The sequence below is a fragment of the Pleurodeles waltl genome, chromosome 3_2, assembly GCF_031143425.1.
Source record: "Pleurodeles waltl isolate 20211129_DDA chromosome 3_2, aPleWal1.hap1.20221129, whole genome shotgun sequence".
In the NCBI taxonomy this organism is placed as follows: domain Eukaryota; kingdom Metazoa; phylum Chordata; class Amphibia; order Caudata; family Salamandridae; genus Pleurodeles; species Pleurodeles waltl.
The window spans coordinates 126,266,483-126,285,024 of record NC_090441.1 but is presented as its reverse complement, the minus strand read 5'-3'; positions in this window follow the sequence as shown (position 1 = coordinate 126,285,024).

Below are 18,542 nucleotides of genomic sequence, written 5' to 3'. Positions count from 1 at the left end.
TCTAAGCAGACCAACCCTAGAGAGCTAGGGGAGGCAGCTGATGAGTGGTTGAGAACCAGGGTGGTTGTCAAGTCCCAGGGGGGAGACTCCAAGAAGGGGGGGACAGGTCCCCAAAAACCTAAGGAGGGAGGTGGTAAGCCCACCACAGAGACTTCCTCTGTACCCCAGAACCCTAAGAAGGAGGAGAGTAAATCCCACTCCCACTCTGACAAGCAGAGACAGGGAGACCCAGGGTTAAAAAAACTCTTGGACAGTAGGGCTTGCTTTGACTGTCAGCAGACAGGTCACTTCAGAGGAGATGCAGCCTGTCCAAGGAAGGTGGTTAGCACTGGGCTGTCCAGTGTAGCCATAGAGGAGGATTCCTCAGATGATGAAGTCCTCCTAGCATTGTGCTGGGAGACAGGACCAGATGGTAAGCTGGTGATCCCTGAGGGTGGGAGTAGGCACTTCCACCACATTCAAGTGAATGGGATCCCTACCACTGGCCTGAGAGACACCTGTGCCAGTCACACTATAGTGAGTGACCGGTTAGTGACCCCAGACATGTATGTCCCAGGAAAGACAAAGAAAGTCAGGATAGCCACAGGGGAGGTCACCTCCAAACCTGTAGCCATAGTGCCCCTAGAGAGGGAGGGTATCCTTGACTGGATTAGGGTGGTAGTCAGTGCTGACCTTCCCCTAGATTGTATCCTGGGCAATGACCTCCCAGAGGTGAGTCTGGTCACAGATGGGGTGGTCACCCAGGGCGCCCCCCCAACCCAAAGTCCTGGGGAGTCAGTCCCTACAGTTAGGAGACAGGGGTCCCCAAGAAAAGGAAAGAAGAAAAGGAAGGGTAGGCCACTCTTAAAGAGAGTTCCAGGGAGCCAAAGGCCTTCTGCCCCAGTAGGGGGGGGAGCCCAGAGTTGGCACTGGTGACGCCTCACCTGACCCCAAGGAAGTCCTGAGTAGTCAGGCAGCTGTCCAGATGCAAGGTGTTGCCCCTGCACTGACAGAAGGGAGAGTGGAAGGAGGGTGTCTGCCACAGGAGGTGGTAGCCCCCCACTCTAGACAGCAAGAGGGGTGCCAGGACCCCAAAGTTGCCCTTAAAGCAGCTCAGCCACCTGTCAGTGGAGAGCTTAGGGTGTGGTTCTGGGTACTGACAGCTGTCAGTAGCCTCTGCTGGGTGCTAGCCTTCCTGGCAGCACTGTACTTGGCCTGGGAGGCAGACCCCAGGGCCAATAGTAAAGTAGGCCCTCTGACCCTATTGGTCATGGTGGGGTTGGTCAAGTGTTGGGTGACCTCTTTGGGTAAGCTAGGTGTTGCCCTAGCAAAGTTTGGAGTAGGGGAGGTGGGCACCTCACTACCCAAGTTGGCAGAGAGAAAGGAGGAAGACCCCCCTAGAGGGAAGTTTCAGTTTGAGTTGGGTCCTTTTACTGTTGGGATGGCTTCACTACCCATAGGGAGTGACCCTGACAGGAGGATATAAGGCAGAGTAGGCCCTGCAAAGGGACAGCCAGTTTTCTTCACTGTCTTCCTCGCCTAACAAGCCAGGAAGACTCTCCCAGGGTTGGGCTGAGTCTCCTGGGCGTGTGGGCTGGGGGGGGGTTGTGTGAGAAAACAGGGCTGATTGCAGAGGCCCCATAACTTTTTGCCCCCATTTTCCTCTTTTTGCTGGTGTTTTCCTGACTTTGATGGTGCCCTGGGTACTGCTAACCAGTCCCAGGGCCTGTGCTCTGTGTAAAATGGATATGCAAATTAGGCTAATTATAATTGGCTAAGTTAACCTACCTATAAGTCCCTAGTATATGGTAGGGCATGTAGGTTTAGGGACCACAGCATAGGTGGTGCACACCTAGGTGCACTGCTGAGGTGCCCAGTGTCATTTTAAAAGCAAGCCTGCCTTGCTGGCTGCTTTTAAATTAAAGTTATATGCAAATTCGACTTTGGAATTAAAGGTACTTCCAAAGTCTTAAACTACCTTATTTATACATATAAGTCACCCCTAAGGTGTGCCCTATGTGCCCCTAGGGCTGGGTGCCATGTAACTATAAGTAGGGACTTTATAAAAATAGATTTATAAGCCCTGGTGAGGTAAAAACAGCCAAATTAGTTTTTCCCTCATTGAAGTAAATGGCCTTCATAGGCTAGAATGGGCAGACTTTATTTTAAATTTTAAAGTCTCCTTAAATGTTGCATACCAAGAATTTGGTATCAAATTAATTGTTGTAATAAATCCTACAACTTCCAGTTGTTGGATTTAATATAACTAGTTCAGGTAAAAAGTTTAGACTTTACCTAAAAAGTTGCCAATTTCAGCTCTGCATTGTTTTTGCTGCTGTGCTCTGATTGGCCAGCCTGCAGCAGCTTCTGCCAGGCTGCCTTGATGAGGTGTGAAGTGGCCAGGCTTCACACAAAGGAATGTGCTTGGGGGAGAGAATCTCCCCTCAGCAGATGGTGAGGCAGGAAGGGGGAGGGCTGCCAAACTGGTCTTCAAAGGCAGAGAAGGACATTTGCAGCACCCAGCAACACCCCCACATCCTGCAACCCCAGACAATTAGGTGCCCCCTTGATTAGATTAGGAGAGGGCAGGAGAGGGGTGTGTTTATGATTTTTAGCCACACCAGTGGGTGGGCTCAGCCAGATGTAACCTCCAAAAATCAGATTCATCCATGTTGGATTTTTAGAGACTGTTGCCTTCTGGGATGGATTTTTGCCACACTTCCCAGGAAGTGGTCATCACAGGGGGACGACCCTGTCCCTGATTGGAGAACCAGGGCCCCCCTGCTTTTCACCCAGGAGCAAGGATAAAACTGGCAGACCTGCACCCACGCCTCAGATCCCCTCCAGAAATCAACAAGAAAGGAACTAAAGAAGAAGAAGGACTGCCCTGCTGGACCCCTGGCCTGCACCTGGACCCTGCACTCAGAAGGACTGCACCAGCTGCACACTTGGGCTTCACCACAAGAAGGACTTTGCCTGGCTTCAACTGGTTCAAGGAGGGACTCCCTGTTTGCTACAGGTGAAAAATTGCTAACCAGAGTCCCCTGCACCAACTCCCGAAGAAAGCGACCAGCTGACCACTGTCCAGTGGCCAAAAAGGAGTTTGCGCCAGGTGCATTCTGGGAGTTGAAGTCCGCACCCCCCAAGGACCATCACAGAACTTCTGGACCCTTGGGGTGAGCTGTGGACCCCAAAAGAACCTTAAAAGAACATCTGGGTGAAGCCCCAGAAGTTTGGAAAAGATTTGAGAATTTTTGGAAAAAGCTCCAGAGAGGGACCGACCCGCCGCGGAAATTCTAGCCGGCTTGCCTCAACCGCGACCCGGCCTGACTTCGTGGTTCGTCCCGGTAAAGAAAAACATCCAAAAAAGAGACTTAGGCCCTCATTCTGACCTTGGCGGGCGGCGGAGGCCACCCGCCAAAGTCCCGCCGTCAGGTTACCGTTCCGCGGTCGAAAGACCGCGGCGGTAATTCTGACTTTCCCGCTGGGCTGGCGGGCGGTCGCCTTCAGACCGCCCGCCAGCCCAGCGGGAAAGAGGCTTCCACGATGAAGCCGGCTCGGAATCGAGCCGGCGGAGTGGAAGCTGTGCGACGGGTGCAGTTGCACCCGTCGCGTATTTCACTGTCTGCGCAGCAGACAGTGAAATACATGTAGGGGCCCTCTTACGTGGGCCCCTGCAATGCCCATGCCAGTGGCATGGGCACTGCAGGGGCCCCCAGGGGCCCCGCGACCCCCCCTACCGCCATCCGGATCCCGGCGGTCGGACCGCCGGGATCTGGATGGCGGTAGGGGGGGTCAGAATCCCCGCGGCGGTGCAGCAAGCTGCGCCGCCGTGGAGGATTCAATGGGGCGGCGGTACACTGGCGGGAGCCCGCCAGTGGTGCCGGTCCGACCGCGGCTTTACCGCCGCGGTCGGAATCCCCATTGGAGCACCGCCGGCCTGTCGGCGGTGCTCCCGCGGTCCTCCGCCCTGGCGGTCTTTGACCGCCAGGGTCAGAATGACCACCTAAGTCCGAACGTAAAAAGTTGACCGGGACCTCCCAGCCATCGTATCCGAGAAGGGCTCCATGGACGTCGGATCAAGATCCAGGTTTACCCCGGTCGAAGGATTTTCATCTCGAAAAAACGACTAAGTCCGAAGGTAAAAGTCTCCACCGAGGAAACCCACATCGCGTATCCGGACAAGGGCTCCAGGAGGTCGGATTCAACTGGCAGGTTCGTCCCGGTGAAGAAAAACTTCAAAATAAAGGCTAAGTCAGAAGGTAACTTTTTAACCGAGGCCTCCCGCGACCTGTAGCCGAGCAGGGCTCCATCGCGGTCGGCCTGAAAGTTTGACTTTGCCCCGGTCGAGGTGCAACCAGATGACCCGATTGGCGCTTTTTGTTTCTAAGCACTAGAAAAGTAATAATTCTTTAAAAATTCATATCTCCGGTTCCCCTGAACCGATTTTTATCGTTTTTGTGTCATTTTAAAGATAAAAATATAAACTATTTTTATGAATTGGTTTTGGATTTTTTAACTGTTTCCTGTGTTTTATTTAATTACTGTTTTGTGATATTTGAATGCTTTACACTTTGGGCCTGATTCTAACTTTGGAGGACGGTGTTAAACCGTCCCAAAAGTGGCGGATATACCACCTACCGTATTACGAGTTCCATAGGATATAATGGACTCGTAATACGGTAGGTGGTATATCCGCCACTTTTGGGACGGTTTAACACCGTCCTCCAAAGTTAGAATCAGGCCCTTTGTCTCCTAAGTTAAGCCTTGACGCTCGTTGCCAAGCTACCAAGGGTTGAGCTGGGATTAATTTACTGAGACCTAACTGTACCTATGTGGAGGTTAGTGGCTTGTTGCTAGGTGTAGGTACCTACCTGCCCTACCAATAACCCATTTTCCAACAGTGCCCTTCTACCCCAGTGCTGGCATTCCCGTGTGGGGGCTTTTGTGACGGTGATTTGGTGGGGGATGGGTATGTGCAGTGGGCATGCTTTGTTGATGGGTGTCCATGCTTTGTGGTCGCATGCAGGGATTGGTGTTGGGATGGGTGGGCTGTGATGTGGAGACATTTTCAAGGAGCAGGATGTGATGGGGGTGAGGGTGGGGGTATGAGTTGGCATGCTGGTGGGGTGGGGGGGATGAAGTAGTGAAGATGAGACTTACCAGAGTCCATTCCTCCTCCTACTCCTGCGAGGCCCTCAGGATGCAGGATCGCCAAGACTTGCTCCTCCCATGTTGTAAATTCTGGGGGAGGAGGTGGGGGTCCGCCGCCAGTCCGCTGCACCGCGATGTTGTGCCTGGATACCATTGAACGCACCTTCCCCCGTAGGTCGTTCCACCGCTTCCTGATGTCGTCCCTATTTCTTGGGTGCTGTCCCACAGCGTTGACCCTATCGACTATTCTGCTCCATAGCTCCATCTTCCTGGCAATGGTGGTGTGCTGCACCTGTGTCCCGAAGAGCTGTGGCTCTACCTGTACAATTTCCTCCACCATGACCCTGAGTTCATCCTCAGAGAACCTGGGGTGTCTTTGCGGTGCCATGGGGTGGTTTGGGTGATGTGTGGGGTGGATTGTGTGGTGATGTGTATTGGTGTGTTGTGTGAAGTGCGTGGAAATATTGCTGGGTGAAAGTAAAATGCGCGTCTGGGTGCTCAGTTCTCTTTTTCTCAGTGCGTGGTTCCAATTCTGTAGAAGTGGGGGTTTGTGTGATGTGGGTGTGTGTTTTATATTGTATTGAGTGTGTGGGAGTGGTGTGTGTATGTGTATCAGGTGTGTGTATTTCGAATTGTCCAATGTGGCTGTGTTTTGTAAATGTGTGTGTATTTTGAGCGCGGCGGTGTGTACCGCCAATAGAATACCGCGGTTGAAAGACCGCCGCGTGGATTCGTGTGTCGTGATAGTGTGGGCGTATTTCTGTTGGCGTGACGGTGGAGGTTTGTTCATCGCCAGTTTCTCGCTGGCCTTTGGTGTGGCGGACTTTTGTGGATGTCTGTATTTTGGCGGTTTGCCTGTTTTGGGTCAGAATGACCGTGGCGGTTTACTGCGGCCGCGGCATTATGTTGGCGGTCTTCTGACAGCGGTAAGCGGCTTTTACCGCCAAGGTTGGAATGACCCCCATTATTTTTAAAATATATATTGCATCATAAATAATTTATTTAAACTATGAAAGTAGTAATTAATAATACTATTTTCAAATACATTGTTTATAACATTCCACTATTTTCCCCACTACTAAAATATAAATTAGCAATTAAACTATATGAAAATAAATTACATATAAAAATTCCAAAATAAATGTAACTAAATATAGTAACAACTCATCAATTAACAATGTATTTTACATACATAATAGCCAATTAAATATTTAATATAAAAATAAGAAAACATAAGAACCAATAATTTATATTTTAACTAACCTCCCATCTGATTGTTCTACAAACCCAACTACCTGCTACTAAATTATAAATCAGTAATTAAATGTGAAACATTTTAATTACGCAGTTAAAATTATACTAAGAATATAACAATTACATTATCAATACTAGCACATATAATTAATCAACTAACTAATATATATTAAATATTTTAAAACAAATATCTATTACAACTATGTGAAAGTAAACAACATTACATACCATAATATTTTTAAAACAATATTAAATATATAATAAGATGTGTTTTCATTTGATATCCTGTTCCTTTATATTTTTCCAGTGCAATAATTTTGACACAATATTTATTTCTCACAATCATTTTGATTTGATATTTGAGTCATTCATTGTTCTGTCATTGTCACAGCTGTTCAGGGCCCCACCACAACACAGAACCACAAATTTGGTGCAGGAGCAAACCCCACTACAGTCTCTTTCAGTTGGCAGGGAGACCATTTCAGACATTTGCACACTCGAGCAATCCTTCTCATACCATTCCTGCCAGAAAATAACCCACTCCCACATCTTGGAACTCTTGTGAGATTGGGAGCCATGTTAGATGTGGCTGGCTATGAAAGCCATGCCTGCCAGTAGTTATTGCCTGTTACTGTGAGCACTTACCTGCAGGTGGTGCTTGGGTATTCACAGATGATTCCAATTTATCCAGTGATGCCCGTCTTCTCCAACCCTCAGCTCTTGCGGTTCCCGAGTCAGCCTCACCAGTACCAGTGACCTTCTTCCGCATCCAAATAATCAGAAAGAAAGAAAGAACAAACAACAGGCTACTAATCTTCCAGACTAATGGTAATGCATGAATGTGCAGCGCTTGTAAGGATGCATCTACCGTTCTTGGGTGGGTTCTTCTTCAGTACGTTGCACTATTCTGTGGACTCTGCGGGCCCTGAGAACAAAGACAACAGCTCATTGCGATTTAACAGGTACCCGGAGTGTTTGCTAGGACAACAGCGCATTGTGATCTAACTGTGCATGCTTAGGCGACTTAACAGCTTAATTGATATAGCTGTGGAGGTTACTGCTAGTTCTTCTGCAATCCTGCACCTCACAAATGTCATACAATCTTTGCGGTTCCAAAGAATTGTGGTTAACACCTAAGCTGAAGTGACAGTGCAACCACTTGGTATGGAGGATTAGGAGGAGAGTAGTTGGAGTTAGACGATTCCGAGTTCATACAGATAATTCTTTCCTTCCTGGGATTTCCCATCCTGCCACCAACATTCTAGATAACAACTAGTAGGAAAGAGGGAATGGAGTGGTAAGCACAGTTTCTGCCTTATTACCAGGAAACTCAGATTGAGCAGATGTAAGAATCACATGCACACACTTTACCGGTTGTTGTTCTTGTATAGGTGACTGGACAGTCCATCCATCTGTGACCAAGTGTATCCACTGAGGAAGAGAACATTGATGCACGACTAGACCAGACCAACAAGAAACACCAGTGAGGAAGACTTTGTTTCTTCTCTTAATCCCATTCCACTTTCCTCCAGTGGGCTGCCCAATTCCCAAGTATCTCTAGGTGTTGAGGCCGGTTAGTCAAGGATACAGTAGGGAGCTTACCTCAGTGAACTCATCAAGCCTCCACAAGTTTCGCATGCCCAAAGGTTAGTGCCCATAATCCAGACAGTCCAATCTAAAGAGAAAAAAGATGTACTGCCCCCTAGTATATTAGTATTTAGTGGCCCCACTGCTCAGGAAATAGTACTCATGCATTGATTTTGAATTCTTCAAGTAGATATGTGAATAAGCATCCTAAGCATCCTGTTTGTGAGTTTTCTGCAGCATGTAATATATAGTGCTGTATTACATATATTATGCCCACATACAAACTAGCATGGAAAAGATAACACTAAGACTGCTTTTCCAATCCTTGCTGAACCAGTTCTAAAAATTGCAGGGATGTAAAAGGTGCAAAAATGACTTTAGGTCTTCTCTAATATCAAAGTTCCAAACGTTTTACAGTGCAAAGATAAAGTGCAAAAAAGTGAGGGCAAACTCTCATTACCAATGTTGCACCCAAATCCGTGGCCTTTGTTAAGATCATCTGATATATCGCCTGACTTGCCTAATAGTCACACGAGAGCAACCTACAGGTGTTGACCATTTCACTGAATCAAACAATACAAACACAAAAATTTACACATGTAATAGATTATACAAATATTCTTCAAATCAATACAAGATATGTATTAGGAAAAAATAATAGCTCCATATAGCATCATACATATCAATCTCCGAACTATACCAAAAGCAACATAGGTACTGCAATACAATGCTTATTTATAATTCTTTATAAATATATTTGTGTTAATTAAAAAAACACTCAATCTTTCCAATAGTACGAAATTTAAAGTATAAAATCCAATCCCTTGCATCAAGTGACCAAGCTAAGAGTACTATGCAGTGTTGGATTCATTAGAATGTCTATCAAATGGATTGCAATGTTTAAAATTTAAATTGAGAAAGAACAATTAAGAGAAAAAAACTATTCTCATCTGAGTATCTGAGTATGTAGCCAAAAAACACCAAACAAGTGATATATTGCATGATGGTTCCATAAGATCATGCAATGTAGTGCATGATGGTTTCATATCATCATGCATGATGGTTAGATATCTAACCAAAAAGGAGGATGTGACTTGGTTCCTACTTAAGAGTGAATGATTTCTAGCTATCTATGTTTGATAGTCTCCAATGTGAGTATCTTTAAGAGGTCATATATAAAATGTTTTATGTGATTATTATTAGGAAACCAGAATTACAGTGTAACCCTGGTTCAATTGGCATAATGAGGCTCATAATAGACAAGATCAAAATGTCCCTTTTGGTATCTAGAATGTCCTGTTGAAGTGTTAACGGGCTGAGATTTGGCGAGTACACTGTTGTCTTTTTCTTTAATGGCACCTTAATTTCACTCAAACGTCACGCATAGTGAACAACCTCACCAAACAGATCTGATGGGAGACTTTCATCAATGCCTAGGGGGTTGAAAAAGGGAGAAGACTCAGAGCTTTTCAGGCTCAATGAAGACTTGAAAACATAATCAGCTGATATTAGTGAAGTTAAGGCTTCAGTAAAGACAAAAGATCTAGAAATGAAATCTGTAATGTTGATCAATAAAAAAAAAAAAAAAACACAGCCACCAAAAATCCTAAAATGTTATCAGTGTTTACAGCTGAAGCAGAATAATTTTAAGCTCCTACTCCTACATATCATTTAAACACATTTACATGTGGTTCATATATTCATTGTGTTTCTAGCTTCATTAATTTCTGTTTCATTCTAACAAGAATTGATTCGCCTAATGAGAAGTTTTATTAAGTTGAATGATAACCAATATAATTGTGTTTACTGAATGTACTTACATTTGAACAATAATGGATGGCTAAGGATTAATATTAGTGTAATGGGCTTCCATTTTGATCTTCGAGTTACTTTAGCCTGACTTTGGGACTATTATGAATATTCAACATATCAATTTCTGCCACAGTGCCATTTTCCCATTGTCTGCAGGTGTGTTATTGGGTTCCTGGTTAGCTAGAGACAGGTTTATAGTTATGTAATAGACTGATAGTGAGGCCTGGGAGGAGAAAGCTGGCAGCAGACATGAAGAGATAACAGCGAAGGGAGCTTCATGTACCCAAGAAGATGCAGCTTTCAAGGATGAGCAAATGTGTCCTTGATTGTATGAGAGTGGGAATTTGGGAATGAGAGTGGTTCCTAGCACATGCTGCCACAGCATTGGTCGTGGCATGTGGAAGGCAGATATGGATGTTCTAGAACCTTCAATTGTGCTTTTAATTAGTGCTCCATAGTTGTTTTCCAGCAGATTTTACACTGACATAGAAGAGAGCAGACCATTCTCAAAATGTTGACGCCTCATTCCCTTCCTCTTTAGCAATCCCCATGCTTCACTTATATTTTGATTTAAACAGTCTGGGTTTATTTGTGGAACACATTATCTGGATATGTTATATTCTTTAAATAATTGTTTGTTACTACCCTGTACTTCATAACACTTAAATTCAGAATACTCAAATACTTTAATATTATGGCTATATTAATATACTTTCTTAACCATTGCCAAATTTGCTGATTGACTAATTATTTGAAAAATTAAACCTTTATAGTTAAAATACTATCCACTCTATCGTCTTTATGAAGCCCTTTGTTTCACTGTGTTTAAAATGTATTTTCATTGTTAGCTCCCTCTCAACGGTTCAAGTTGACTACGATCCAAACAACCAGTGGGGGATGCTGTTTGATAATTTTACTAAGAGATTGAAGTCGACAACTTCAAGTTGACAACTGGCTCATACAACCAGTGGGGGATGCTGTTTGATGATTTTACTAAGAGATTGAAGTTCAAATATCCCCGCTCCATCACAATGAAATCAGGGAGGAGACTGAAAAAATAGGTGACATTAAATGATGCTAGATTCAACAGCAGTTGAGCAAGATGATGATTCAAGGTATCAAGAAGAGAGCTGAATGATTTGAAACATCAAATGAAGCTAAATATAAATTTAATGCACATCCTTTAAGTGACACTATAAGGGGCAGTTTTATACTTTGCTTGTGCCGTTTTAGCCTCATTTTTTTATACTAAAATGTGGCAAACTTAGCTCCATATTTATATTTTGACTTAGACCTGTTTAGTGTCAATATATTGGAGTTTGCATCAGTTTTTGGATGCTTGAACTCACCTTGTGTCAATGAGATGCAAGGTAGGCGTTCCCATTCAAAAATTAACGATAAGCCATTAGCGCCATATTTATTCCCCCATGTAAAAATAACGCACAGGGGGAGGCAGACCCAAATAATGACGCTAAGCTTACTTAGCGTCATTATACCTGTGGACCCATTTCCATGGGCAAACACCATGCCCCAGGAACAACCCCACCCACACCAGAGGGACACCATAGGATGGGGAACCCCATCCCAGGTGAGTAAGGTAAGTATTTGAAAATATTTTTTTTAAGTGCCCTTACATGGGGCCCCCAGCCTGGCACTCGGTGTGATGGCCATGCCCAGGGGACACTAGTTCCCTGTGCTGGCCATTGGGGTGGTGGGCATGACTCCTGTCTTTAGTAAGACAGGAGTCATTTTTGGGTGGTTGTGCGTCAGGAAATTATGCTAGGCTGGTTATTGGCATTATTTTTGCCACTAACCAGCCTATAGTTATTTTATGTCGCACAACCTTCCTTTCCTATATCGCCACCCCCACCCGGCTAGATTTTTTTTTCAAGCCATCCCAAGCTTTGTGCTGGCTCACGCCATTCCTTAAATATGGTGCCCGGCTAGCGCTGTAGAATGGTGCAAGCCGGTGCAAAACCTTAAAATGCAAAACTGCATTAGCGCAGTTTTGCTTCAAAAAGTATAAACATGGGCCTAAGTGACATAATTTAACAGAGAAGCAATTAAGGCCCGTATTTATACTTTTTTAGCGCCGCATTTGCGGCATTTTTTTTTACGCAAAATCGGCGCAAACTTACAAAATACAGTGTTTGTAAAGTAACCCAAGTGTTTGTAAAGTAACCACCCACACGTTCCCTTCTACAGTTCTGAATGACTGTTCTACCTTTCTTGCTCAAAGAGTTAAGACAAGATGTCAAGATGGCTTTAAAGAACAGGTTTATTACTCCTGCAGCTTTGAACATACATATCCCATCTTGAATCAGATTGGCTTATAAAGAAGATCAATCAAAAGCTTTTTTAGCAAACTTCAAAAGGAAATGAGGTCTCCAAGCCTCCTCCTACTCACATAGAGATCTGAAGAGTGTTTACTGTCTACATATGTAATGCAGTGATTGCTTGCTGACTAGCATAAATTTAAAGCATACAATTTTACCCATGACAGCAAAGCATTATTTCTGTGTGTGTGTGTATGGGTGTGTGTGTGTGTGTGATGGCATACTCTTTTAGTGTTTACAATCATTTATAACAAACATAGAAGGTAGAGAAATGCTAGTATATATATTTAATACACAAACATGTTGTAAATGACTATAATCTATAAAAGAGTATGCCATTTCTGTTTGTACCACAGTTAAGTGACAGAGATTTTGATAGCTTTTGTGGCTGCCAGAGCAATGTCATATACCCCAAAAGGATTTCTTTAGCTACAGTCCAGCTATCTATATTTACATCGGACATATGGAGTTCCATGATGGCATAAATCAACTCCAATCATTGGCAGCAGTGACAAAATGGCCCGCCCTGCCCTCGCACTCCGTTGGCTGGCAGATAGCGTCCAAAATAAAATGGTAATAAGACCATTCTATTAGCATTTTATTTTGGACTCTTTCTGCACAGCAGTGCCGCTCCTCTCCGCCCACGGAGGAACTGCGGCTGAATTAAAGTCCATTGTTTTTTTGCTCACTGTCATTCTAGATAGCGACCGGACATATGCCAATCAGATTTTGTCTGGCTCAAACAGGAACTAAGCAGTCCGAGCTGCCGAACTGGTTTCGTCCTTGTTGGGCCTCATCTGTGAGGTGCAGCTTGAGTATTACACAAAGGACGTTAAAATAATTCTTGAATCAACTTTGGCTACTAAAGTTGCTGGAGTGATTCCACCCAATGCTTTCTTTATTTTCTAAGTGAGATGACCATCCTTTTGGGAGGAGAAAAAAAACAGTGCCAGCACTAAGGTGATCATTATGACCGCCAGGGCCAAAACGACGGGAGCACCGCCAACAGGCTGGCGGTGCGTCCCGGCATTCAGCCCCGGCGGTGATAATCCACCAGGGCAGCGCTGCAAGCAGCGCTGCCCTGGGGATTATGACTCCCCTACCGCCAGCCTGTTTCTGGCGGTTTGAACCGCCAGGAAGAGGCTGGCGGTAAGGGGACTCAGGGGGCTCCTGGGGGCCCCTGCACTGCCCATGCACTGCCCATGCACTTGGCATGGGCAGTGCAGGGGCCCCCAGACAGAGCCCCGTCGCGCATTTCACTGCCCGAATTTCGGGCAGTGAAATGCGTGACGGGTGCTACTGCACCCGCTGCACATCAGCATTGCCGCCGGCTCAATTACGAGCCGGCGGCAATGTTGATGTGACTTTTCCGCTGGGCCAGCGGACGGTAACACTGCCAATGCCAATAGGTCTTGCCTATGCAAGAGCTATTAGCTTTGGCTTTGCCATTGTGCTTCAACCATGTTGCAGACCAATGTGGCTGCTGTTCAGCATGGTGAAAAGTTAATGCGTAGAGGAGGGTGGTGCGTATGTTGAAGAGTAGAATGGCAAAGAGTGGAGTAGATTGTTGTAGAGTGGAGTGGCAGAGAGTGCCATGTATTAAAGTGGCAAAGTGTAGAGTCGCGTAGAGTGGCATTTACTGGAGTGGCATAGAATAGAGTGGGCCGGTGTAGAGTGCATTGGCGTAGAGTGTTGCTGAGTATCGTGGCACAGAATCCTGTGGCATTGAGTGCAGTGGCGTAGATTAGAGTGGTGCATAGAAGAGTGCAGTGGTGCAGAGTACAGTGGTGCAGAGTGGAGTGATGCAGAGTGGAGTGGCACAGAGTAGAGTGACACAGAGTAGAGTGGTGCATAGTAGAGTAGAGTGATGTAGATTAAAGTGGCATAGAGTTCAGTAGGGTACAGTAGAGTGGTGTAGAGCGGTGCAGAGTGGAGTTGCGTAGAGGTGAGCAATGCAGAGAGCAGTGGTGCAGAGCAGAGTCGAGTGGCATCGAGTGCAGTGGTGTACAGTGGAGTAGTGCAGAGTAGAGTGGTGTAGAGTTCAGTGTTGCAGAATACAGTGTCAGAGTGCAGTGGTGTACACTGGAGTAGAGTGGCATACAGAGCAGTGGTGTAGAGTACAGTGATGCAGAGTAGAGTGCAGTGACATAGAATGCTGTGACAGAGTGCAGTTGTGTAGAGTGCAATGGTCTAAAGTGCAGTGGTAAAGAGAGTGGCGTAGAGAGCAGTGGCAGAGAGTGGAGTGGTGCAGAGTGGAGTAGAGTTAGTGGCATAGAGTAGATTGTTTTAGAGTAGTGTGAAGTGGTGACGAGTGAATTGGTGCAGGGTAGAGTGCAGTTGCGTAGACTGTCAAAGAGTGTAATGGCATAGAGTAAAGTGGTGTAGAGTGCAGTGGCACAGAGGAGATTAGAGTGAGAGTGGCATACAGTGGATAGGTGTAGAGTGCAGGGGCTAGAGTGCAGTGCTGCAGAGTGGATGGGTGTGGCCTAGACAGGAGTGGTGTAGACTGCAGTGGCGAAGAGTGCAGTGATATAGCATAGAGGAGCAAAGAGTGCATTGGCATAGAGTAGAGTAGTACAGAGTAGAGTAGAGAGACATAGGGGGTCATTCTGACTTTGGCGGGCGGCGGACGCCGCCCGCCAAAGTAACCCCGTTGAAAGACCGATCCGCGGTCAAAAGACCGCGGGGGTCATTTGGACTTTCCCGCTGGGCCGCCAAAAGGGCACCCGCCGGCCCAGCGGGAAAGACCCTGCAACAATGAAGCCGGCTCCGAATGGAGCCGGCGGAGTTGCAGAGGTGCGACGGGTGCAGTTGCACCTGTCGCGATTTTCACTGTCTGCAAAGCAGACAGTGAAAATCTTTATGGGGCCCTGTTAGGGGGCCCCTGCACTGCCCATGCCAGTGGCATGGGCAGTGCAGGGGCACCCAGGGGCCCCACGACACCCGTTCCCGCCATCCTGTTTCTGGCGGTGAAAACCGCCAGAAACAGGCTGGCGGGAAGGGGGTCGGAATCCCCATGGCGGCGGTGCCGCCATGGAGGCTTCTCCGGGCCAGGGGAAATCCGGCGGGAAACCGCCGGATCCCCTTTTCTGACCGCGGCTTTACCGCCGCAGTCACAATGGCCCTGGAAGCACCGCCAGCCTGTTGGCGGTGCTTCCGTGTCCCTCCACCCTGGCGGTCCATGACCACCAGGGTTGGAATGAGGGCCATAGTGTGACGTGGCACAGAGTGAAGTGGTGCAGAGTACAATGGTGGGGAGTGGTGCAGAGTACAGTGCAGTGGTGTGGAGAGGTGCAGAGTAGAGTGCAGTGGCATAGAGTGGAGTATTCATGATGTGGTAGCACACTACCATTACAGACAACACATTTTTAAATTAAATGATCATTACATTTGCACATACATACATTTTTACTAATAAAGTTTTACAGTGCACAGATGAAAATGTGAGGAAATTGCATCACCTAGTTTAATGATTCGTTTTGATCATACTAAAGTATTTGTTCCCAACACACTTCAGAAATGTGTTTCATTTGTGCGTTCATTATTCTGATATATTCTGAAATACTTAACCAGTTCACTTAAACATTGTCCTGTGCTAGAAAAAAACATGTTTCCCACTCCCAGTATCCAGCAAATGTGTCAAATAAATCAGCTCAGTTGGAAGTCAGAGAAAGAAAAGTAAACAAGCGCCCTGGGAAGATAGTGCCTGACATTTGACTTTGGTCTTTGAATGCACATCAAATGTGACAAGATAAGAACAAGATTTAAAGGTCTGTTAACAGAAAGCTAGTTCATGGAGGAATACCGTAAATGTGGTTTAGGCAATGGGGAGCACGAACTGAACTTGGACAGCATAAAGCAAATTAAGGCAGCAAATAGAAAGCCAGAAAGTTTGAGTTACAAACCACAACACCAGTGGTATTCAACGAGCGGAATGCATTCCTAGTTCAACTTTCTGAAAGTCCCCAAAATGTCTTTAGCAAACCAGACAGCTCTGTTGTTTGGTAGGCTGCGAGCTAAGGAAGGTATCATTTATGGTTTGCTGGCAAGTTTCAATATAATAGCAAGATAAATGATGGCATCGCTCACTGTCCTGCGCTCTTTTAGAAATACTTCATGGCCTGGAAGGAAGGGTATTTAACATGCTTTATGAAATTATTTTCTGCATATATATGGGATGGAATAATTGTACATGCTAATACAATAGCACCTGCTATCCACAATATGAGACTAAAAAGGGGCATATCAAAACGTCTACCTCTGTAAAAGTGTTCAAGCAGCACAGACATGTGCAGTGTTAGAAGCACTGGGAATTATTTTTTTTGGTGAAGGCTTTGTACACAATATATTTTGGGCTACATGTCTGTATCTGATTGTAATGCAACATTTTAAATAAATTAAGGGGCATATTTATTACTTTTGTAGCACAGGGCAGCACAGCAAGTTACCATGCTGCGTTGCCCGGCGTCACAGAGAAAGGGCAGGAATACTCTGTATTTATCCAAAGGTGCATTCCTGCCCTTTCCCCCTGCACTGGTGCCCTTTGGACAGGCTAGCACCAACACGGGAACCCTTGCACAATGGTGCAAGGGTGCCTGCTTTACATGCAGGATTGTTTTTGTGCAGGAAAGGACACATTCCTGCACAAAAACAGTCTTAAGAGGCTTTCCCTCTTTCTATGTGTGCTACAGAATGCAGCACTCATGGAAAGAGGAACAATTAGGCAAAATGGAGATATTTCTACTCGTTACACATCTCCTGGGTAGGTGTGAGATTTTGGCACATTCCCGGATTTACACCTCCTTTTAAATCAGGGAATATGTCCAAATCCATGAGAGCAGCATGGGAACACCCACCACAATGCCCATGGAACGTCTACCCAGGACAGAGTAAGAAAATGCGGGGATTTGCGCTGCCTTGCCTTATTCCATATTTTGTAAGCCATTCTAAGCCATGGAAAGTGGCTTGAAAAATATGATTTATCGGTTTGCGCCACGCCTGGACCACGTTGTGTGGCGCAACCATGGCGCAACGGACTACATAAATATTCCACTAATTCTCCAAACCTAAACGGTGCTTGTCGAGGGCTAGACAACATTTACTTTACTTCGGCAGGTAAAAGAGTTTTCTCTAACTTTCCCAGCATGTCTCTCCACTTAGTTCTGCATTAATTTTTAATGCCTTCGACCTGGAAGGGTTCATGTTGGCGGCGGAGGCAGCACTGCAGTAGCAGAATTGATGTTTTGTAAATGATTCCCAGCTAAACACTGTGTACAGTCACAGGAAAGCCTCAGCACTCAGTGCAGCTGGGCAACTCCCATATAATGAACAACAGCACAAAACATCAATTGTTCCGGTCTGTAAAAAACAACTAAACATGGCCCTTACTAGGCAATTACGAATGAAACCTGACCGATGCGGCTGGGCATGGGTGGGTAGGCCTAAAAAGAGAGGGTTTAGGGAAGAAAACACCTGTCTCTAGCTGTCTCATTCGACATAGTGTAGAATATACATTGAAGGTAAGTTAGTGATTCTTTCATTTCTTAGCTATTATTCATATTGAGTTAAATGCTATATTGCTGTATGACAGATGTGACCAGCAGTGGTACCTTCTGAGAGTAATGGGAAGTACCAGTAGAGGGGCAAAGTATTTCCTCCTTCTACGACTTTCCCGTTCGAGTAACAAAGATATTCAGAAACAGACCTAAAACTACTTCAGCCTCCCTCATCCAATGACTAGACAGAACCCTGATGTGCTAACCATGACTTGATTGCATGACATATGTGAATCACTTCAGTTCTAGTACTGACACACTCCTCGCATGTAAAATGTCGTGAAGGATAAACAGAGGGAACCCATTAGGGTTTCTGCACTACTATTGGCCTACCACCAAAAATCCTGTGACCCTCTGCCCAATATTCTTTGACCTTTTTCAATCATAATAGGAACATCTGATTTGGTTAGTGCATGGGCAGCAGAGATTACCATGAACATCCATCTGCTAACAGTAGCCACCAAACATCTCAAGGACTTCCAAATGGGCCACCATTAATGTTGCTTATCTGTGGATCCTCAAGCCACACCTATAGCTCCTGTCTGAAGCCTAGTAGATGCCACAGAACCTCCTGCATTGAAGAGGTATAAAAAAGGAACAACACGCAATAATCTCCTGTTTATGCATTAAAAGAAAATCCACACTAGAAAATACACATGTTTCAGACAAGGGTCATGTTTCCGAACCACCCATTCCAAGAAATTCCTTTATGGAAAAGCTTTAAAAAGACGGGCCAACAGATGTCCAAGGCACCCATGAATCTAATTGGAAGTATCCCTTGAGAAACAAAAACATAATACAGAGCTATTGCAGTGGTAAGAACACTTGGTGCTGGTTGGTGGACCTGTGCAGGGTGGGATCCAAG